The sequence below is a fragment of the Condylostylus longicornis genome, unplaced genomic scaffold (genome assembly GCF_029603195.1).
Source record: "Condylostylus longicornis isolate FDR11 unplaced genomic scaffold, ASM2960319v2 ptg000107l, whole genome shotgun sequence".
Classification (NCBI taxonomy): Eukaryota; Metazoa; Arthropoda; class Insecta; order Diptera; family Dolichopodidae; genus Condylostylus; species Condylostylus longicornis.
In genome coordinates this window covers 984,899-1,010,755 of record NW_026578075.1, presented here as the reverse complement: position 1 = coordinate 1,010,755, position 25,857 = coordinate 984,899, and positions in this window count along the sequence as shown.

Here is a 25,857-nt window from a genome sequence, read left to right as displayed (position 1 = left end):
GATTTTTCTGACATATGTTATAATTCTTATATGTACATATATGTATATATACAAACTATATTATCAGATACTTGTATTTCATATTATATGCAACTTTTAAACATAGAGATAGCATCATATAGGAGCCAACAAATTGTACAACTTCTTCTTCTTTATATGTTTATATGAACAATAAGTATATTTAAGTAATGATTTTTAAATATACCAAGTTATATTATAAACATAATATATAAGAGTTATTTAACATACATACATAAATATAGTATGTATATAATTATAATAACACGCTAGAGAATGCTTTGTATCGTAGAACTTTATTGCAACAACAAAACGAAAAAAAATAAAAAATTTAATGCAACTTTTTAAGATCACATTATTGTGTTGACTTATCTTTTAAGATTAATGTTTCAAGTCATCCAATTTGCTGACATAAGAAACTTGTTTTACTTTTAAACACAATATTATTACACATCCATATATATGTATAAATATATCGGGTAGAACGTTAAATTTCACGATTTTATAATATTTAGTTGAATATATATGTGAAATTTTCATATTATACAGGACTCCTTTTAATATAATAAAACCTAGAGATAGTTAGATAGAGTACAAGAGTCTATGAATTGATGATAGAAGATAATATGGAATTGTTGCAAAAGGATTATAAAATAAAGGACTTGTACTTTACATTTTTATATTATATGCGCTTTATATATGTAATTTAAAATTATTTCAAGGATATTTTTTTATTCCTTCTAAATAATATAACAGAATAAAGAAGGAAATTTTTAACGAAAAAAATAACAAATAATATAAAAAAAAAATTAAATTCATTGATTATTTTCTCTTTTTTTTTATCCTTTAAAAATTATTATATGAGATTTATGAAGTTTTTTCCTCCTGATTTACAAAGTAGTATATAGAATGAATAATAATACTATGAAATTTATTTGTTATACTAGTATAACAAAAGAATTTTTATACAACTGATTTTATGCAATTAATTTTAAAACAAAAAATTTCTTTTATTTTATTTTAGTTTTTATATTGTGGGGGCCAGTTAGTTAGTATTATACTAAAATCGTATATATTGAAGACCATTATATGAAAGACTAAGAAACAAATGGTGATTAAATTATATATGTTTGTAGCCAATATTTATTTTAATAATTTTTCGTTTCTTTTATAATAATAAGATTTTACAATTTTATGGGAATTTGTAAATTATTGTAATGTTCATTCATTAAGATTGTTTTCATGTTTATTTTTTTTTCTTTTAATCAAGAAATAAGTTTTTAAGGAACATCTGATTCAATATCTTGTATACGCTTGTGTGTGTAGGAATTTAAGAGATGTTCAAAAGTAATTTGTATTGTTAATAAATCTTAAGAATTGTTTAGATTAAAATTATTTAAAATGAACAATGTGATAAATATGTATAGTGCATTTGTATGTAAAATAATTAAGATAGAAATAAAAACACACTAATAATAATAGAAGGTAGAACCGGGTATTATGAGTATTGTAAAAGAAAATTAAAGATTTTTGATTAAAAAACAAATGTTTTTTAATTGTATTCGTTTCAAAGAATAATAATTAAGATTTGCAAATTTTTTAATTACTTAAACGTTTATGAGAATAAGCCCCATGTTTTTCTATGAAAAATTTCCTGAACAGGCATATTTTTGGTGTTTTTTTTACGGCAAGTGCTCCAGACAGACGCATTTTGCGTTCTTCAATGATTTTCAATGAAAAACGTTCCAGACAGGCGCACTTTCGTTTTTGCAGACAAGCGTTCCAGACAGACGCATTTTTTGTTTTTCCATTTTTTTCGATAAAAAAGTTCTAGGCAGGCAAACGTTTTTTTTTCTAAATTTTTCGCAGTTTTTCGATAATAAGAGTTCCAAAACAGACGCATTTTTCATGTTTTGGATGAAAAGCATTCCACGTAGACGCATTTGACTTTTTTTTCGAATTTTTTGGATGAAAAACATTTCAGACAGACGTATCTTGAGCTTGCGACTGTATCTCGTTTAAACACGTTATATTCACAATATTGATTAAATTTTACTTATTTACAAATTATTACACTTATTTTTACAAATACATGAGGGCTTGATTCTATATTTTAAATTTTCATTCCACAGGCAAGAGGAGAGTCCTTAAATGAAATCCAATTTAAAATGAAATTTTCCAATGAGAAACATTATGTTCTTAACTTAATTCTAAGTACATATATATATCAGTTTTTTTTTAAAAATGGTATTGAATTCAAACAACACCAAGTCAGGTTATTTTTGGAAGGTATATTAGCTTTTTAAATTATAACTGAATTATTCACAATAGTTTAGGTCTTTTTCTTAATTAGTTTCAGTTTAATTCATTCAAACTCTTGTCGTAGTCATCAATTTGAAAAAAAAAATATTCACTGTCATAATTTTCAAATACATATACAATTTCTACTAAATTCCTAAATGACACCTAAATTGTCTTTGCAAATAAAATCTAGTCTAATAACCTATGCAACTAGGACAGGCTAATCACCTACCTATAGTTAACTCCATGACGCTATGGAACTAGGGCATGATATCATGCACTAGCCTTATGCTCCTCCTAGGAGTGAAAAAAGGAAAAAAAAAGAATAACCTATGCATATGTGAGCTTCACAATATTACGTATACATAGCTAGTGATATATTATGTATAACAAATAATTGAACAGTGAATAATTTATGTTTAGACTATATAAAGCAAAAAAAATAGAAAACAAAACAAGTAACAAAATAAAAATTAGAATAAATTTAAAGAATTTGTCGAAAATTTTAAAAAAAAAGCTAAGATAAGCGTACAAAAGGAGGAATGAATTTGACATTTTTACTTACCACATTTTAGCAATAAAAAATTTATTTTGTTTTTCTTTTTGTTTTGTTATCAGACGGAATTCCTGAATATTTAACAGAGAAGAAAAAAAAAATTTAATCCGAAAAATAAAAATAATAAAAAAAAAAAACAAGATCTCTTTCTAGCAGAAATTGTTTTTTTTTTTTTTTAATAAAAGACTCAAATATGTTCTTCGGCGGTGTTACCATGAAAAAAAAAATTGTTTACCAATCAAGAGAAAATTTTTTGTTGTTGTTATTTTTGTTCTGTTACGATTTTTCACTCTTTTATTTTTAGAATTTTCTCTATTTATTTTTTATTTCTCTTTTTGCTCAAAAAGTTGATCATATCTACATAATTTTTATCTTTTTTTTTTGTACTTTGTGTGTGAGAAACCAAAAGTAAAAATATTACATCCTTTGATATTTATTTTATGTCCTTTTTTTTTTCTTATTCAAAAATTTCAATAATTTTTACATACTAGAAAAAAAAAAAATAACAAGTTTTGTACACATATTTTTTTTCTATTTTATCTTTCTATTACATACATATTTACATATTTGACTATTTATGACGTGTTTCCTTTAAAAAACCGAACAAAATAAGCAAAAAAAAAAATGTCATATTATCAGAACAAGAAATAACACATACACATACACATACAATTCATGACGGTAAAAATATGGAGAAAGCGCCAAATATAAAAAATCTAAAATAAAATAAAAAATTGTGAGAACATTCTATCGTGAGGTACGTACGTTATCGCGCGATAAGCATAAGCAATAATGTATACAAAATTTTTGGGTAGGTTACCAACAACCAACAAAACCAACCAAATATATAAATCAAATAATGTACACGTAGGTGCTAAAAAACGATAAATTTTTTAATAGCATTTTTTTTTTTTTTTTAGTAATATAATTTTTATTTTTTTTTTTTTGTATAACAAATAAATTCATGTCATTTTAAGGAAAATTTAGTATACATATAAATTGGGATGGCATGGAAAATAAGTGATAATTTTGGATGATAATAAAAAAAATTAAATAAAAAAATGAAATATGTAGATGGTGGTTGTTCCTTGTTTTTTGCTATTTTTTATAATTTGATATATCAAGGTCATTTTCATATATATATATACATTATTATATATATATATATATATATATATATATATACATTATTTTTTTAAATAACAATTAATTAAAATGAGATTTCTTAAAAATTATTTTTTTCTGTGTTTTTTCTTTAAATGTTTTTATTTGTTTCTGGTTTTTAATTTAATTTTGAATTAATCGTTTGATAACTGTTATACAGATGTTAGGTGTGCAGTTTAAAATGCAATTATACAAAAATTTTTGATAGTTTAATTTTCACAGTAAGTATGTACAACAACGAATTTAAAATGGACATGGAAATAAGATAAGCTTTAAATTTATTTGTTTTAATAAGGTTTGCAAATACTAGGAGCCATTTTTTAGATTTCGAAAAGTGCTAAAAATTGTGTTAATTGCTATAAAATTCACAAAAATCTAAAGATTTCAATTTACAATTTTGGATAAATAACTCTCTTGAATGCTTGGCAAGTTGACGTGACACCAACTTATTGTATTATTACCGCTACTCCGTCACTGCCAGGTTGTTATTATACGCCATTATCTAACGTTCGATTATAGGTCAGCCAATCTAAGTCAACTGGTCCTTCTTGAGAAATCTATGTAAGTTCCTGATTGCAATCCTCAATATCTCGTCCAGTTCCTCCACGTTTTGTTCCATCTGGCCAGTTCCTGCAGGTCACTTACAGAGCAGGATTGAAGGGTAATCTCAGTATATAGCCAAATTAATTTGTACAGTTAATAAATTAAATTGATAGTTTAACTGAGATAGTGGTTTAAGCGTTTCTTGTTAAAAGTTTAGTTAGTGTTTAACATATTCGGAATAAATGAGTGTTTGGCACTAAATAATCATATGTATAATATTAATAATTGAACTTATATCGGTATTAATTATTATATAATCAGTTTTTTTAAGTAATTTTATAAAAATGAACCTAATATGGCTTTCATAATAGTTTAATATACGAAAAATCAGCAACAAGAGTCAGCAAATTATATTTTTCAATTAAATTTTACGAAGTCTTAGAAATTCAGTAAAATATACGAGTAGTATTAAATTCTGCTTTACGGACTCGGAAAATTTTTTATATAATTTTGAATGCAATAACTGCTTATGTAGTTCCATAACATTCTAAATCTTTAATCGTAACATAAATTCAAACATTTTGAATGGATTTGTAAAATCATAATTCCAAAATCGGCCATATACAAATTGTAACACTTATATATTGGTAGATTAATAGAAAAAGATGACAAAGAAATAGAAAATGTATGGGGATACAAAGTCAAAAAAAAAAAAAAAAACAAAAATATAAAGATAGTTATTTGTCAAAGGAAATTATGTAAAAAATTTCTACTGATGATGCATGAAAACGGGAAAAATTCTTTGATATATTTTTTTTTCGATTTTTAACTTTTTATAAAATGTCATTGAATTATTGAGTCGCACATACGATATTTAACTTTGCTAGCTGTTTGAACAAATTATAAAAAGAATTTTTGTTTTTATTGAAAAACCAAAATGTCAAAATTTGGTTAAATGTTAAAATTATAATGTTAAAACGAATTAAAAATACCATTTAGGCAATAAAAAAATTGATCAATACAAAAACTAATTTAGATTTTTAGTGATTATTGGCTTATACTTGTATGTAGGTTGAATTATTTTGTTAATTATCAAGGAATTTTTAACAATTTATGATTGAAATATAGAAATTTTGGTTTAGTTTTCTAAAATTAAAATGAAATTGAAAAATTAATTCTATTTGTAGCACGATAAAATTGAAAATTTGCTCTGAAACTTGCTACATTCCTAGGGTGTAAGATGGTAGGTGTTATTTTAATATAATTCATTTGAAATATTCAAAGTCCTTATAACCCATATAACTTCATATATTCAAAACCTATATAACTTCAAATCCATAATGCTGAATAAGATATCCCACTTTAGATAAAACAAATATTGAACAAATTTAGATTATCACTGTTATAATTATTTGTTTTCATCACAAAATCCTGTTAATTAACTAGCAATAAAGATAAATTTAAATAAAAGTAGCAATTTTTAAAGTATTGCATATTTCCTTTGAACATTAAGATAACAATTAATTTCAATAGTCATCATAGAGAGATATACGTAAAGCAATATTTTGTTCCCCAATCATCCGAAGATTTTATTTAAGAAGTTGGATATAAGTTTTTCAATAGCAAGAGAGTTCTGTTCAAAACATCATCGCCTTCTTTCAATCAGAGCAAAACAGTAGCCCAAAATGTGGAATGTAGTCTCTTCTTCATTTCGGTAGAATTTAGAGGAAAAGCAATCAGAATTACTGAATTTATGATGTGCAGTGAAAAAATTAGTAATAGCACGAACCTGATTTTAATTTGTCACTACCGGCTATGAAGAAAGCTTTTTTCAGCTTTGTTCTTGATGTCCAGTAGCCAATTTTTTTTTGCGTTTCTATATTGAAATATTTGTGGTTTCTATATACAAAAATAACCTAAAATGGCATTTAAAAGATTTCACGATACAACAACTTTTAGAAATTTATAAAAGCAGACGCATGTTTCTTGTAAACAGACACATGGATAGACGGGCAACATACCACTAAAACTCGTAGTATTTTTCCTAATTTTGCTGGAAATCTACTCAAAAATTTAAAATATTTTTAATTTAAATCGCATTTTATCAAATTTAATTGTTTGCAGAAGATTAAATAATCTAAATGATGATAGTTTTTTTTTTCTTTTTGATAAAATAAAATTGATTGAATAAAAATTTTGGAATTATTGCAATAGAAAATGATAAATTATCGATTGTAGACCTAAAATTGATAATAATATTTTTTTCCCTTTAATTTTTTAACAAAAATTATGCAATTTATACAAAATTATTTTTTTTTACATTTTTATTTGGTTTTTTATTTTTCCTACTAAATCCAGTGTTTATGGTCCACTTTACATTATTCGATTTAATAACATGTTAATAAAATTTAAAATTTTCATTGAAATTAATTTTGATATTTTGTTGCATTTTCTTTTTTTTTTTTTCTTTATAAATATGTAATACGAAACTTAGTATGATAACAATTCCAATTATCGGACTATCATTGAAAATCATACAAAATATTTTCTTTCTTTGGTTGCTTAATGTTGATGATTTGATCGACAACACAATACAAATGTGTATATACAATTATAAGAATAAAATAGAGAAATTAGAGTAGATATGTAACAGCTTTAAGAATTGTCATTAAAATTTATTGATGTTTAATTACGTTACGGTATTATTTGCTATCCATCTCGTACGCTAAACATGTTTAATTTAATACAATGTTCTCTATGTAATAGTGTTGTCTTCAAGTAATGAAATAAAAAAAAATTTCATTTTGAATTCAGTAAGATTTTTAGCATAGATCTAAAATTAACTGAGAGCAATGAACAATTAAAATAAATTAAAAATTTCAAACTTCTTAAATAATAAATCCGAAATTTTTCGTATTTCTGCTGCATTTTATTCATTAATGTCTTTTATTTGTAATGGTGTCTTAAGTGAAATAATCAATGTTGTTGTGTTTAAAAATATTATATTAGTAAAATAGCAATTACTTTTCCTTATATTTGCCAAATTAAAGATTTTTTCGGTCATATATCTGATCTTGTATAATACAGTCAATTTTCTTTATTTCGTACTCTACATTACACAAATTTTTCTTTAACTCGAATTGTTTATTTCTGATTACTTATAGCATTATGGAAATATTTTTTCATATATTTTAATTTTTTAACACGAACTTTTAGATTAACACTATGAGGAACTTTTTTCTAATATTTGAAGGGTTTGAGATATAGAAGTTTCACTGTATTATAAAATATTATGTTGAACATTTTGGCTTACAATAATTATGTTCGTTCTTTTACAATATAAGATGTAAAATTTAATTACGAGAAATAATTATTCAGAATTTCTAAGAATATTTTAAAATCTTAAAATCTATTAATTTACAGTAATTTTAACTCTAAAACTTTGTTTACAATAGGCAACACATTTAAATATTTCTCAATTAACAATATTTCCCAAAAATTTTAAGACTCAGTTATGTAAAATCACAACTTTTTCCAAAACTAATCGTTAATAGGTTCATTTACCTTATTATACATACATATATATAACAGTTCATACATATTTATAATTAAACAAAAACTTTTCAATATATAAATTTTATAAAATGATTTTGAAAACTAAACCACCTGTAAAATAAAATTACAAATTCATATTATAAATTTTTTTTTTTTTAATTCAGAAACAAAATTTCATTGTTTTCCATTTCACTCGTTTTTTTTCCATGCTTATTCCATTTTTAATTTTCTAAAACTAAATAATATAATATGTATAACAAATTTTAGAAAAAATACAAAAAAAAAAAAAAAGAAATAAAAACCTTAAACATTTTGGTCAAGTATTTTGGCAACTATTCGGTTTAATTTGGTAAAATGTTTAAAAATTTATAAGAATTAATTAAAAAGCATGGTCGAAGAATTTTTTATTTTTTAATATTTTACATTTTATTGTTATACATACATGTAAGGCATGTGGATATAAATATATGCATATATATATCATAATATGTTAAGTGTCTATGCATATATATCAGCATATATGTATATATATATATTAATTATATAGAGGCGTATGTCCTTTCTGTATATACTCATATATTAAAATTTTGTATGTAGGTATACTGAAATGCTAAAAAATTTTAATAAGACCATAAAATATGGTTTTATGAAAACAAATAGCTATATATAATATATATGTGTATATATAGATGTAAATTATATTAATAATATATTATATATTTACCTATACATATAGCAAAAATTTTATAAAAATTTTTACAATTATTTAATTTAATATCATTATCATTTTTGGAAAATTGTTTCATAGAATTTGACCATCAACTACATATTTTATTATTCCTATATATCCTATATTATTCCTATATATACCTATATATCTATATATTATTATATTAAAATTCATGGATATGTATGTATAATGTATCAAAATATAGATATATATAATAAATATAACAAAATAATATAATATAGAAAACCCTTATTTATTTATTAAATTAAGTGTAAAATGCTAATTTATTTTTAATATCTGTGCATACAAATAATATTATAAATATGTATGTATATATAATAATAATAATAATGTTTGCATATATGTAGGAGCATAAAATTTGTAAAAAAAAAATTTATATTATTGTGAATAAGTACGTGGATAATTTCTTTTATTGAATTTTCCTATACGCTTTATAAAAATGTAATTTTAATTTTTTAAAAAATCAAAAAATTTAATATCCCTTAAAATAATAGTATATATATAGTATATATAAAATATATACATATATATATGCATTGATATATACACTATCACTGGTATTACACTAATTTTGATGGTTTTTAAAAAAAATTTATATTATGGTCAATATTATTCGGGTTAGAATTATTTTATTTAATCGCATATTTATCTTTATATTAATGGTTGTTCTTGGTTAAATGTTTATATGACTTTAGGTTATTGTGAACCTCAACAGAATTTTTCAAAAAAAGAAATTCAAGTAATTAGTGATTTAGATATTTAGTGAGGATGTGATAATAGAGATTTTTTGTAAAATTTTTTAATATAAAAATTTTTTTTAATAATTTTCTTTAGTCGTATACGTGATACGCTCGATTCTCTTCTACATATATTATAAACCCTAAATAATTTTAATTTACTGAATAATTTCTTAAAATTAACTTCAACTATTGTTAAAAGTAATGAGAATAGTAAATAAATTTTTCAAGAAATAACACGAATTGAAATTCAAATTAAAATAAACAATATTGTCAATATAATTCACAATAGATTTACGATTTTAAATCATACAAAATTTGTTAATCGTATCAAACATATAATATTCTCAAAAATTTCCCTCCGATACTCTCAATATAGCTAGTTAGTATTGAAATTGAAATGCCGATTTTCTATTTAAACAAAAATAAATAAAATATTTTATTCTCAAATATTTTTAACAAGGGAAATAATCTCTCAATGGAGAAAATATTTAATAGTCTTATTAAAATAACTTATAATTATAACTATTCTCTTATTAATTTCGGGAACAAAACAAAACCGAAACATATGTATCAAATTGCATACCGTGCGGCGTAATTGAGATTTAAAAATGAGAGTTTCGTGATATTTATGGCAATTTCATCCATATACAAAAATTGCTGAATGTTTTTTAAAGAATAAAAACCTTACAAGACATAAAACGAATAAAATTTTCAATTGGATTTAAATAGGAGTAAAATTTCCCTTAAAATATCCCAGTTTTTTTCATTTAAATATGTACATACTTCAAAAAAAAGAGAAAAATCCTATTTGTTTTTTTGGGTATAAGCATTTTGTAATTAAAATTAAAATTTTATATTTTTGTACTACCAAATTCTTAGCGTAAAAATAAAAATTTTAATAGTAAATTTTTTGGGAAATTTTTCTCATGCGCAAAAATAATTTTCCTTTTTATTTATTTTTTTTTTTTTTGAAAAACACATAAAATATTTTTATCTATGACATATTTTAAGTATACAAAAAAGAGAAAATAAAAAAAAACAAAAATAAAAAAAAAAGGAAATTTTTTTTTGTTCATTCTTTCAACCAAAATAAAATAATAAATACATGAAAAAATTTTGAAAAGAAAAACAAACGAAAACAATTTTTTCGTGAACAATATGTTCTGCATTCTATTTAAAAAAAAAAAAAAAACAAAAAAAAAAAAAACGCAACAAACCACAATTTTGAGGGTAAAAAAGCAAAATTATTTTCGGCAGTAAAAAGCAATAAAACAAAATTGAAATTTAGTTTTAGCTCGTCTATCGGGATACCGTGTCGGGTTAAAAAAGAAATAAAAGACAAAAATAAAGAAAAAAATTTTCTTGTTTTTTTTTTCCGTTCTTTGTTTGTTTTTTTTTTTTAATGACCGTTATTTTTAATGCCAAGAGAATTTGTTTTTTTATTATCGTATATTAAAAAATCTCGCATGCGATATTTATTGTTTCTTTTAATTTCTGATATTAATTTTTAAAATAGCTATTTTAAATTTAATTTTTTATTAACTTTATGTAATTAAATTTTTTTTTAATATAAAATTAAAATTAATGATATTTTAATTGTTTTGTATTAATTAAGATATTTAATAAAATTGTATAATAATATTTGAGATAATAGTACAAATGAAATGGTGTAAAATATAACAAATTTACCCTTCAAGTACATAAGTACCTAGTATATATTAACAATGTCTTAATGATATAGCAATAACATAATAAATAAATGATTTATGTACATAATTGCCCCTCCAGAATAGCGCACATGGGTAATTAATTATTCAGATATATATATTTTGTTTCTATATATAATGACTGTACTGTATTATGTTCATATAATTTTTTTTCAAAAATGTATATCGTATGTATTCTGTGTTAAAATTGAAAATTTGAGAAGGAACACAAATTTATGGTTGCTCAGTTTTAAGTATATAGAACAGTAAATTGAATATGAAATATAAAACTGAATAAAGGATCAAGAAGGATCATGCAATGATCAGGTTCTGGATGCTATAAAATAGGTATGTTTAAATTGATTACAGTTTGATTTAATATGAATACTATAAATACATATGAAGAGCATTGATATAATGATGGATGTAGTGATAATTATCATCAATGATAATGCTTAATATTTTAAAGGTTTTCTTATAATAATAGAGTTTTGTTTAACTTTAATACAACACCTCTCCAAAATGAGATTGTAATTTGCTGAATTACGAAATTTGCTGAATTCAATAAAACAATTTGTTTTCGGAATTCAAAATGAAAATTGAAATTGCATTTAACGTGAATTATAATTCTAATTATATTTGGATTCATTTACCTGGATCAATATTGTGACGCAATCCAAAGAAATAATTAATTAATTATTATTACACGGATCAATTATTATTTATATGGGTAATTTGTCAACAGATTATTCTTTTATTAAATAGAAAATACAAACTTACTCCATTACATATGTGCCGAAAATTTATAATGCTAAATTGGAAATCCTTACAATACGGGTTCTTCATAGCAATATTGTTCTTTATATATAATAATGGTAATTAACTCAACACTTATTCTCCAAGTTATTCGCCAAAGAAATCCATTATGCGAAAGTTATCTGACTCAATAAATGTAAAGTAGGCGTTAAATAGATAAAATGAGTACTGATCTTGTGAATATTGTAATTGTATTGAATTTGTGTTTTATTTAATAGTGTTATACGTCATTGCATTTGTGTTAAATGCACGATTTACCGCCATTATTATTTTATTTAGAATACTAAAGAAATGTTCTAATTAATTATCTGAAATAATTTTTATAAAATAAAGGTTTTCACTAAAATTAATTACCTTATACGCATTTTAAAATAATGCTAAAATTAATGTTATACCAAGCCCTCATTATGTATATAAATTATTTATATACTATTCAAATAATTCTAATTTAGAAAAAATAAATATATATTTATTTATTTTTATTTTTAATGATAAAACAATATTAAAATCTATTTAGAATCATAATTAAATTTTAAAATTGTCTACATACATTTATAATAATATTAAATGTGGTAAGCTATACATCGATTTGTTTGTTATACTCATATTTTGTTATATTTAATATTATAATAAAAAATGACCTGAAGGGGATATGTACTTTTTTCTATAAAAGATTTGACCTACTTATTTGTAATAGCTATATTGACGTGTTGAACTGATTAAATGTTAAAACGTTCATTATAATATTCTACACCTAGAATAAGGTACACATAAACTGTTAAATAATAAAATGTTTATATTAGTTTAATAAAAATTTAATAAAATTATTGGGTATATTAATTGAATTGGGCATATTGGGGATTGGAGAGGAATAAAAATTAAACTGATAATTCTGAGAAATTAAGAAAATTATGATTCTTGAAACATTAAACGGATTTATTTTAATTAATATAGAGAGCAATTAGAGAGTAAAATTGACAAAAATGGAATAAAAACACATACTTACAACTAAAAAAAAAATTCAGTGTGCAATTCGTAATTGTCCTGAGTTTCAGAATATGAAATGAAGATTTTAAAATACTATTATTTAGCGTTACAAAACTGCATATATATAGAAAGCTAGAACTCATAAAATTTAATATATATGTAAGAGAATTGTGCTGAATTATTGAATTATTTTGTAGTATGTGCACAGCTCTATTTGAATGGCAGATGGTGAACATTTCGGGCCTTGAACAAAAAAGCTACTCGTAGTTTAGAAATTCTTAATTGATTTATTATAGGGTGGTGTGGGAATTTTAAAAGTGAAGCATTTCTTATTTGATTGTTTCAATATTTTACAATTAAACAATTTAATGGAGATAAGTACATGTTGCTTAAGTCTAAAAATATTATCTGAAATTAAATAAAACACTAACTCTTAATACTCAATATAATTTATATTCACGTTTTTTGCACCCTTCCACCTTAGTCGCACGATAACTTCATATCGAAAAAAGAAAACACCATATAAAATTTTAGAAAATATTTCTATTCTGTTAAAGACGGTTGTTATCGTATAATTGGACCAATTTGAACAATGCGTTCGGGTAGCTATCATATAAATTTAAAAGTTCATTTCAAATATAAAGAAAACTCTTTGAAATTTGACAAAAAAGGGTGAAATTATAATTTGCACTCGTATTAAAAATTTTTTTGAGCTTGCTCAGTAATTTGTGATTTTATAATCAAATTGTTCGGTTCTATCGTTCACAATTTTTCCAATTAAGAATTGAAACGATTTTTACATGTTATATCTAAATATGTGTGAGCTCAAACCGTCAACATAACGAATGTAATCTACTGCCAAGAATATATTATTCAATGATTTTCATTAATCTACATTAGAAATCATCAAATGCTTCTCTATACCTGATCATTTGGAAATCTTTTGCAATAATCTACATTAAAATCTAATTTATCTATCGTAACTATTCTAAATATTCATTACATTTTGCGCTATTTAATTATATATAGATTTTATATATACAAATTTCTTAATTAAATTATTCCTATAATATTATGACAGCATTTTATCAAACCATAAAGGCTTTAAAACCTTAAACCAATTCAAATTAAAATTTACTTTTATACACAATATTTTTTGTTTACACACATACGAGTATACTAAAACTGTATAAAATCCCAATTCAATTTTATTATAATTTTTGTTATTATTTTTGTTAAAAATATTATGTGTGTATAAAGAATGTCCTTCAATTGTTTACTCTTATATTATATTATATTGTATATTATCCTTTTTTTCATTATTCTATATAAGTATTGTAAATAGTGTATGCATAGTATAAGTAAAATCTTAATATTTTTAGTAAATAAATGTTTTTGATTTACAATAGAAAATTGAATTTGTCAATGTTTTTCTTTTATATTATTAATCGTCTGTTATTTTAATTGCTTTCACTATACATACATAATATACTTGTATATATTATCTATTATAATAATATAGAATTATAAAAAATATATATATATATGTATATTACTATATAAATAATAAAGTTAGTGTATACGCTCTTAAAGTAATTTACTTTATTGTCAAGTTTGTTAAAAGATTCACAAATATTTAATTATTAAGAAACCTGACTGGCTATGTATAAAATAATTTTTTTGTAAATATAAATAAATTTTCTATATATGAAAAAAAAAAATAAAAATATTAACTATATGTACAAAATGTTATTATGTACATGCCATATTTATATATTAATATTCTTTTTCCACTATATATTTAGTTTCGAGTGGAAGACACGCAATTGTTGAGTGTCTTCATATAGGTATAAAGTAAAATTATACGTGTCCGATAATTCTACATTCACTATAATAATAATTGTTGTATAAATAAAAAATTTTATTTGATTAAAATGAAATATAAATGAAGTAAAAAAAAAATTATAGTAAAAATTTTTTTAAAGTAAATGAAATATCAGTCATTTGAAAACTCTTCTAATATTTTTGATTTTGATCTAAATTTGTAGCTCAAAATTCTCGACTTTAAAGACTTGTACACATAGGTTTTGTTGAGTCTCGCATAGAGGCCTCATAACACTAAAATTAGGGCACAAAACTCATATTGTCTGGAGGCACTTTATTACCCTGCTCTGAGATCATTATATCAAATCTTGCAGACCCTTTACTGCCAAATTTGTTAAATATCGTAACTTTTTTCGAAAGATTTATCCAAATTATTTAATTTTAAATTAAAGAATCCTAATTGAGCAAAAATTTTTTAATGTTGCTACCCACCCTGAAAATTGGTTGCTTGAAATTAAGTGACTGATAACAAAATCAACTGAAATTAATTTGATAACGTGTACCTATATACAAATATTGCAAAACCAAGAGCTACGCCCACACATTTTGGAAACAGAATAGGGCATCGAATAACTCAGAACCGGGCCTTCTCCTGTAGTCCTATAGTCGAGTGTGCTCAGCCTTGTTATACACCTTAATATTACACGTTTAGACTGTTATATGCTATACTCATAAATGGAACGCTATATAAATGTTATTAATTTTAACAAATGCTATAAGAGGCAAATTCCCTTTAGTGTTTGAAATCAGAAATATATTTAATTTTATACCGCCTCTTACAACAAAGTTTCAAAAATACTGAATTGTAATATTGAATATTAAAAGACGAAAGAGTATAAGACAAAATGACGAACATTTGTTTATAAAAACAACATTTATTTAGAAATTTCTTGTGTTTACAATGCAACTATATATAGAGCCGAATCACTGATAATAAGGAGTTAATTGATTTAAAATTTTTTTTTAGTATATCTTGTAAATATTTACACAATATAGGTACATAAAATTATTTTTGATTTACATAATCTTTTCAATAAAATCTTCTATGTACATATTTGTCTTCGTTTATATATTAAACATAGATTAGATTTATGTACAATATTTAGTAGCAAATTAGAAAATAAACTTAATAGAATATAAAGGGCTCTTTAAGTATACAATATGCACCTACTTAAAATTGGTTAATATTGCAAAGATTTTAAATATTTTTCTCATAAAGGACAATTAAACTTAAAATATTTGAATAAAATAAAATAAATTTTTCAAGAATTATTTAAAATTTTGTAAATATTTCACTTAATATAATCTACTTTTGGATATAAATGACTTCTTGCAACGCAAATTTTGAGGGATTGTTCAAAACCAGAAAAAATTGAGAAGGTCTATTTCTGTATTTCGATCCGTGAGTTTCTAACCGGTTATGATTAGAAGCGTTTCACTAAATCAATGACAATGGTCCAAGTAGAGACTTTTTTTGCTTACAGTATTTAAGTGTTAACTATTGTAAGTGTACAGTACAGAATGATTAAGCTCAACTGATAGAATATGTCAGAAAGTTACGCATAAAAGAAATACCGCATACGCTGTAACGTAAAAGTTTATTTCACTAGAAAAATAAAAAAATAAAGAATGATATACTCTTACAAGGATATTATAATGGTAACACTTGTCGGACATTATAATTTCCTCTGCCAGAAGTATGGAGTCTCAAAACTGTACTGTAAAGTGAGTTAGGTCTTAAACGGCAGGGAATAGAAATATTTTATTTCCTGCCGTTTAATTATTTTCAGAATTGCCTTAAATTTTAGAAGCATGCCTATAAGCAAGTCACTTAATATAAATATTAAGATACCTTTATGCCCTAAAATTTTAATGTGCTCAGTTTAAGGAAACATTTAAGGTGTAATATTTCCTTTAGATATTTTTAATATTTAATTCCATTTTACACAATAAATTCACATTTACATAGAGAGAATTTAAGAATTTAAGTATTTTTTTAATGTTAAATTATTAAATAGTTCAAAAATTACCTTTGTAATTTAAAATTTATACATATATAAGGATATAGATATATAAGGACTTAAATGCATCTATAGTTTTTTTAGGTAAACCTTTAAAGCCACAAAATTTACTGGTAAATTTCAGTATAATTTAAGTATATAAGTTACAAGGTTAAAAGTGAATTAACATATTTTTTAAATTACTCTTATATGCACTTTAATATTACCTATATAATATTATTATTTACATATATATATATATATATACATCTATATAACAGATGGTACTTATCTCTTATATTTTAATATAACACATATGGCATAAATTTAAATATTTATTGTCCTTCTTCTTTAATATTATTATATAGTATAGTAGTATAGTATCTAAATGCTTTTTGATTTACTCATGTGAATTCAGGAATAAATGATATTTGATTACTGCTACTATTCCATAAGATTCAATTATATTTTTAAATTCTAATGTAATTCTTTTTTTTTTATAATCTTAATATATACCATAGCATATAAGAGTTGCATTTATGATCGTTCTCTATATACGCACTGTGAGATGTGATCAAATTTCTAACCAGTTATTTCTGAAGCGTAATGAAAATAAAATGTTGTTTTATATATTGAATAAATTCGGATTAAATCAATGCCGTTGTGCAAAGTAGCACTTTTCCTTGAAACAAATGAAAAAAGTTTTAATTATTTTATTAATATATCTAACAAAGTTATTTGTGTGTAAAAAAAAATTGCATACTTTTAGGTGTAACCAAAAAATTAAAAGAAACATTGACGAAATGGTCTTGAATTCGACGGCTAATTAAGTATAAATTAGAATATAAAAAAATATATTTTTTTTATATATGACAAAACATTTTTTATTACTTCTTTGCCTTTATAGAAATTTTGAAGAGCTTCGAATTTCGGGAAAAGAAGAAGTCGAAAATTGAATTTTTGAGTGGCGCCAACAAGGACGGTTTTGGAAAAAAGGAGAACTAGAAAATTTTTGCTCCCACTAAATAAATCGTTTTGTAATTTTTAGAAATTTTTTAAAATCTTAGACATCGCTCAGGGCGGCCACCTAAGATAACAAGTAATGTTGAAATTTTGATAAAAGAAAAACTAGCTTATGATAACGGGTAATTTTAATTGCCATTTTGTCTTTATTATCTTTGACTACGTTATTATAACAGGCAAATTGTTAATTAGTTTGGAATTCTGTTGACAGAATTTAATAAATATTCGAAATTTTGTTACAAAGAGTTATTTCTTTGGGACTTTGTAGTCACCATTGCTTTTGACTCAATAGGTATAGCTTTGTTGCAAATCTATAAGAGATTGCAATGTGTATTTGAATATAAATTTTATTTTATAGAGCCACGAGAATGTACCAGAAATTAATAAGCACATTTCACCAATTTTTACTGGAAAAGTTCTAAGAATCAAGTAAAAGCAAAATGAATATTATGTGACATTCGAATGGTTTATTGTATATAACAAAAATAAACTGCGTATTTATGTACATATAACAGTAAATTTTATAAGGAGATGAAGTGCAGTAGGCTTGGATGATGATGAAGTACAAAAAACAACAAAAAAAATTATTAGATGTTGGTCTAATCCACTTAAAAATCATATGCCATTTTATTCCTTTTTTCTCTTTTTTTTTTACCCTTTCGGTTCCTTTGAGACACAACATCAAATTCATATTATTAAAAATATTTGTATATTAACTTTTGTTTGAATTTGTTATGGAAAAAAAATCTTTATGAGCCCATATTGTTTGAGAAAAAAAAAACCGAAAAAAAAAAGGAAAAGTGAAATTCAAAACTTTTTTAATTGAAGGAAAACAAGCTACAAAGATTTTCTTTTGAATTTTTGTTTTTTTTCTTTTTTCATTTTTTGCAAAATTTTCTGTTTTGCTTCTTTTTGTTTTTCTGTGGCTTTTTCAAAATTCAATTATTTTGCCATGATGAAAAACGAATGAAATTAAAATGACAGATGAACAGATGTGTTGTTTGTTTTGTCCTCTCTCTATCTCTTTCACTCTCTCTTTCTCTCTGTCTCTCACTCTAATTATTTTATTTTTCGTTTTAAATTTTTATTTTCCAGCAGAAATATATGTGTCACATGCATATAGATATTTGTATATGTGTACCCACATAAGTATGCCAAATTAATATATATATGTATGTATGATTTATGTACAAATATATAAAAAAATACATACATATAAATTTTCTCTATCATTTTATTATTTATTAGCATACTTTTAATTTTGAATTTAGATCAGAGACGCTTTATTTTTTCAATGAATATATATATATATATATATATATATGTATATATATAGAGAACATAATATTATATAGAGAATGTGACTATAATAACGTCTAATCTGATTATTAAATAATCTATTGGCGGAAATTATGCCACTAGTTTAAAATAAATACAAGCATAGTCAGATAAAAAAAACAGAAGGATTTTTTCAAGCAAAAATAACAATTGAAAATAGATAATAATTAATTTTATTAAATAAAAAAAAAAAATTCGCAGAGAATTATAAAAAAAAATAATAATAATAATTCTCTTTGTTCTCTCTTTTTGAGCATCTCTCATATATTATTAGAATCGGATATAATTGTAATTAGAATAAGAAACAAATTATTAATGTTAAAATAGTGAGGGCGACGCTTTATTCATAATAACATGATAAAAAATATAATAAATTTTTTTCTTTTGTTATATTCCTGTGATAAGGCTTAAGAGTGACTAGAAGGAAGATGATAATGGGAGAAATAAGAGCGTATTAATTAATTAAAGAGAGTTTGATAATATTTTATGGGGCTTATTTAATTAAAATTGTCTTAGATATATTTAAAAAAGGTTTGAAACTTTGATATTTTTTTTAGTATTTTAGAATTACAAGATTTTATTTTGTATTATACGCTTGGCGTTTAAATTTAGGTGTGTACATATATGTTTTCTATGATATAATAATTATGTAATATAAAATTATTCTATGTTATTCAGTTATGTCCAAATTATATTTAATATTAGCGTTTCTGTTTGACATATTATAATTAGTGTTAGGACGAGAGGTAAGAATACTTGATACATAATGATATTTGACAATTCATATTCTACATTATAAATAGTATTGCTAATTACTGGGAGAGAAATTTTTGCAGTTTATCACATTTATATATAACGGGCGGCATAATTGTAATAGCAAGTTTTAGTCGGTAAATCATATTTGACATTATTTATATCTGTCTCATAATGCTTCTTTCACATTAATTCAACCGTCTTAGATCTTAGATTAAGAATATGAGGTAAGATATTCTATTTTTTTTAAAACCTATTAAAGGGCAAGAGCAATATTTCCTGTGAATTGGAAGTTTATTCGGATAATAAGATATCCGGCTATTAATCTTATTATCCGAATAAGATATTCGGATAATAAGGTTAATATCTTATCTTATTCGGATAATAAGATAATATATTAATTCAGAATTTAGTTGTATTATCGCTCAAATCTAATTGTAGTTGCATTAAATTCCAGCAACATTTAATATAGATGAAATAAAATTTTTTTGTTATTCGACATTTTCTGTAAGCATGTTTAGACAATAAATTAGACTAAAATAGTCTTTTATAGGAAAACTTACATAATATACAAATTAATTATTATATTATCGCCTTAGAATTATTTCTTGTGACATGAAGAGTTTACGATAACACTCTTAACAAAATTTTCTATTTTACAAAACAGTTGTTACTAAAAATAATATAAATTTACAGTCAGAATATTAAAAACTTTTTTTAATATTAATATTTTCGCTTTTTCATTTAAGAAAATAAAATTTATAGTTTTTGAAGGATAATTTAAAAATTTTAAACTTTTTAAATTGGTAAACCATTTAAATTAATTAAAAAAGCTTTATTCACTTTTATTTTATTTTTTTCTTTTTCTTCTTTATTTTGTTTGCTATTTTTATCTACATAATTAACCTAGATAAAAATTTTATTGGCCCCCAAAAGTAGGCAATTTTTTTGTTTAAATAAAATTTAAAAAAAAAAAATTTATTTTTAATATGCTAGCTATAGCCTAGTTAGTATGGCAATTTTATTGCAAAAAAAAATTTTAATAAAATTATTGTTTAAAATTAAAATTTCCAAAAACAAAAAAAAAAAAATAATAAGTGAATTTTTTTTTTAAATATTTTTATGTATTTTATTTAGTTTATGACTGTTAGTAAGTGTGTGTGTATGAAACACTTTGTATATAAATTGTATTTTTTTTCTCTCTCTCACTCTCTCTTTGTCTGTTTTTGTGTGTCATGAACTGAACATTCAATTAATTTTCTTTTTATATTTTATACGTGCATTCGGTGATACTTTGTCGATTATAGATAATAGAGACATAAATAAGAGCATCCTGCAAACAAAAGGTATAAACTTTGAATTCATTTTTTATTAATATTTTTTAAAATTTTTAAATAAAAATTGTGAATATAATTAAAATTATGCATGAAAAAAAAGTGGGAAACTACAATATTGTTAGTTATTGAATTATTCAACTTAGTTGTAAAGAAGAATAATAAAAAAATAAAGTGTTCTACATTAAAATCATTCAACTTTGTGATTTTTATAAAATAAAGAGAAAAATAACAATAATTTATAAAAGGGTAGTATAGTATAGGTTCATAACCTCATTATGAAAATTTAATGATCTACGTTTCTCTTCATTTTATTATTATAATTTTATAATTTTATCTACATAGATTAATTATTAATTGCACGTACTTTTTTTTTCTTTATTTTAAATTTTAAAAAGCAATTCTATTTAATAAATGTGATTTTTTTAAATCAAAAGCCTTGTAACACTTTAAAATTTTATGTTATACATTTTTAAAATTTCAATGTGAATGTTCTAATTTGCTTAACTTAAAAGTATATTTTCGTTTGATGTACGGCAAGAGATGAAAGTGTATATGTTCGTTTGCTAGAAATATAGTTAAAGATTTTTCACTTTAGGTTTAAGTAAATAATAGTTTGTTCAATTTTGAATGCTAAAATTACAATAAAATTGATTAACTTGAATTAAATAATGCCATTATAATAAGAGAATTCGATTAAAATTTATAAATATTTTTTTAATTGTTCTAAACAATTTTGTACATTGACTTGTAAAGATAAAGAACACTTAAATGAAATTTTAATTTTGAGTTACGTAAGTTTTTAATACGAAAATATTTTAAAATTTTCAATTTTATTTCTTAAATTTGGAAATAATCACATCATTTCTGTAATATTAAATTCATTATTTCAACTTTAATTCAAAAGGAAAATGCTTTTATATTCGCTAATACTCGATTTGAACTGTGTTATATACCAATAAATCATTAAAGAAGTTTTGAAATCATTTTCAGGATACAATCTTAGAGTCTGATCGTGTATCTCACTATTTTACTCGTCAATTGATAAGAAAATAAATAAGTATTATACATGTATTTGTATAATATAATTTTCGAGTGAGGAAAATTATTTCGTATCGCGAATGTCGTCTCTTTCTGAAATGTGTACAAAATTTATTCACCTTGCTTTTGAAGATTAGACCTTCAGCTGATAATTTAAGAAAAAATGCAGAAATTCAATTGGAAAAATAAAATATAATTTAAAATAGCATATCTATTAGAAAAACGAAGAATTCTGATTAGAAATTGAATAAAAAGTGAGATCGAAATACGAAATACACGACTAGATTGTTAAAGCAAACCGATATTTAATTTATATAATACTTCATTAAAATAAATTATATCTCAAAATAACAGTTCATTTTTCATTACATTATTTTTAAAAAAATTTAAAGCACAGCACTGAAAATCAGCACGAGATATCAAATTATAAAATATTGCTACAATAATTAAATAAATTTGCATACTTTTAGGTAACACATTAAAAAAAAATTTCCCTTTGTATAGTTTATGTCAAATATTACTTAAATTAGTCAAAAATTAATTAATTAACGGCATTATTGTCCAAAAAATTCACCTCTAAAAAGGAGGATTCTTTTGGAATTTCAAAAATTATAAATTTTGTTGCATCCAGCAGCACTCCACCAATACAAAAACAAAACACCTATCCAAAACAAAAAATGTTTAATGTAAACAAGGATCAAAACAACAAAAAAATAAAAATCAAACAAAAAAGGAAATAAAATTGGACAATTTGTCAGTCTTAAACAATGTTTTTTAACGCTTTCAAAATTTTTTACACCTATTTTACTCTTTTAATTTTCTTCTCTTATTCTTTTTTTTTTCTCTTAAAAGAATTTTACGCTCATTTAACCCATTTTATATTATCAAATTTTCAAATGAAATTTTCATATATATATATATATATATATATATATATATATATATTTTATATAATTTATTCACAAAAGAAATATTTTACAAAGGTGTGTGCAACGATGCGTTAGTCGTTGCAGTAAGAACAAAAAAATTACACAAAAATTACAAAAAGAATAAAAAATAAAAAGGGAAAAATGGTACTCGTACCATCGAAAGAATCTATTTAAATATTAAAAAGAAGAAATCAAGGAAAATAGAAAAACTTCAAAGGAAATTTTTTCACTCTAAATGACACACAACTATTTATTTACAAAGAATGCAATTCAGAAAAAAAATTTTCTTTTTAAAGGTGCGACATTAAAAATCAAGTAAATTTGATTACGAAGTGATATTTTAATATTTGAAATCAAAATCATTAATTAATTATTTATTTATAATTAAATTTTACATTTATTTTCTTCAGTGAACTTTGTAAATTTTGTATTATAGTTATAATAGGGTTAATAAGGATTTTTCTTTTACAATTTATTTCACTGTTCAGAGATGGTTTCATTCATAAAAAAAATTAATTTTATTTGAATTTATATGAATAAATTGAATTTTCATTTTAAAAATTTAAAATTAAATTTAATATAATTTAAAATGTTTGTTTAATAAAAAAGTAGTAATGACTCAGGAGGAAATATTTAATTTCCCAGGAAAATTTCAAAATTTGTATGAAATTCGTTTGATTTTTGTGTATTCTTGGCAAAATTTTTAACATCATTTAATAATTTATGGTGTAACACGTTTAAATAAACCGAAATTCAATAGTTTTTCCTGGAGTAAAGTTATATTTTTGAAATTATTGAGCGACTACGTTCGTGTTCCTTGAAAATGTTAATTTGTTGAATTTTTATCAGAGCCATTTCTGTTGATTTTGTTTTTACTTCCGAACAAACTAGACTAGCTCATTTTAAAATATAAGAAATTCCATTTCTATTCCCGTATAATTGGTGGCAATGAATTTTTTTTTAATCATCAAGTATTTAGGTAAGCGATAAATCGAATTTTATGTAAATTTGTAAAGTTAATTTAATATATTAGACTATTACAATAAATAAAATCACATATTAAATTTTTTATCTAAATCTTCTAGCTATGTAGGGAGGGAGGAATTGATGAATTTTAAAATATATCTAATAAATTTATTTTATTTGAAATATTTGCCTAGATACTGCACAATTTCGACACACCATAACACCTAAGAAGGAGGCAGAAAAAGCAATAAATCTTCTATTATCTTCTGTATGCCTGGACCCTATTTCAAGAGTATTTTTCAGTCACTTTTGTAAGAGTAAAATATTTTTAAAAATTTCAAGGTACGAGTATTTTATAAATTTTTCCTATATCCTTAAGAAGCTTAAGTTTATATACGCATGATTTTGAGTATCATACCATTTTAATCTGTTTTAATTACAGTTTCATGAACGCACAAAATTACTTCAAATATCCATACCCAATTAGATTATTAATTTAAACAAAAACACTTTCAATTTTAAATTAGAATTAAATTATAGTCATACCTTGATTTATTTTAAAATTAATTCAATTACAATATCACACAATATTACAATTTGTTTTCTTCTATTTATTACAATTAAAAACACATACAGTGATTTATTTATGCAATTCAATCTAAAATTAGTCAACTTTTATTAAAATTTTCACACCTACACACATGTTATATATGTTGCAATATGAAAATATTTAATTTAATTTCATATTTAATTTGTTCTAAGTTAATTTCAGCACACTATACAAAATATTCCTCTCCCTGTTTATATTCTATATATAATGTTTAAGTGCTGTTCTTACAAACTATAAATCTATGTAATTATTAGCTCATCAATTTTAAATCAATTTGTATTTAATGCCTATATAAATATATAATATGAAATTTCATTAAAAGTATTATTAACTATGATTATTATAGTTATAAAATATTCTAATAATAATGAACTATATAACAAAAATATTTACGTATTTTAATAATATAAAACGGCAATTTTTATATTATAAATAAATCTTAAATAAACTTTTGATATTTTACATATAATATTTAAAGGATTCAATCGTGTATTTATATATAAAATGTTCTTACTCATACAAACATTTTCCTTTTTTTTTTTTTAATATTGTCAACGATGAGTCCTTAATCGAAAACATGAATTTGCATTAAATTTTCTTTATATATTTAAAATAATCTGCTTGAATACCTATATTATAGATTTTATGAAAATTATATACGCACGCATATTGTATATAATTACAAACAATCTGTGTATGTAGATGTACATGTAATATGTATATAAGTTTGAATTTATCTATTTATATTCAATTTATTCACGCATATCATAACACACGAATGCTTAAAACTAATTTCAATAACAGCAAATCAATATTGATTTACTTTTTGTTTTGTTTATAAA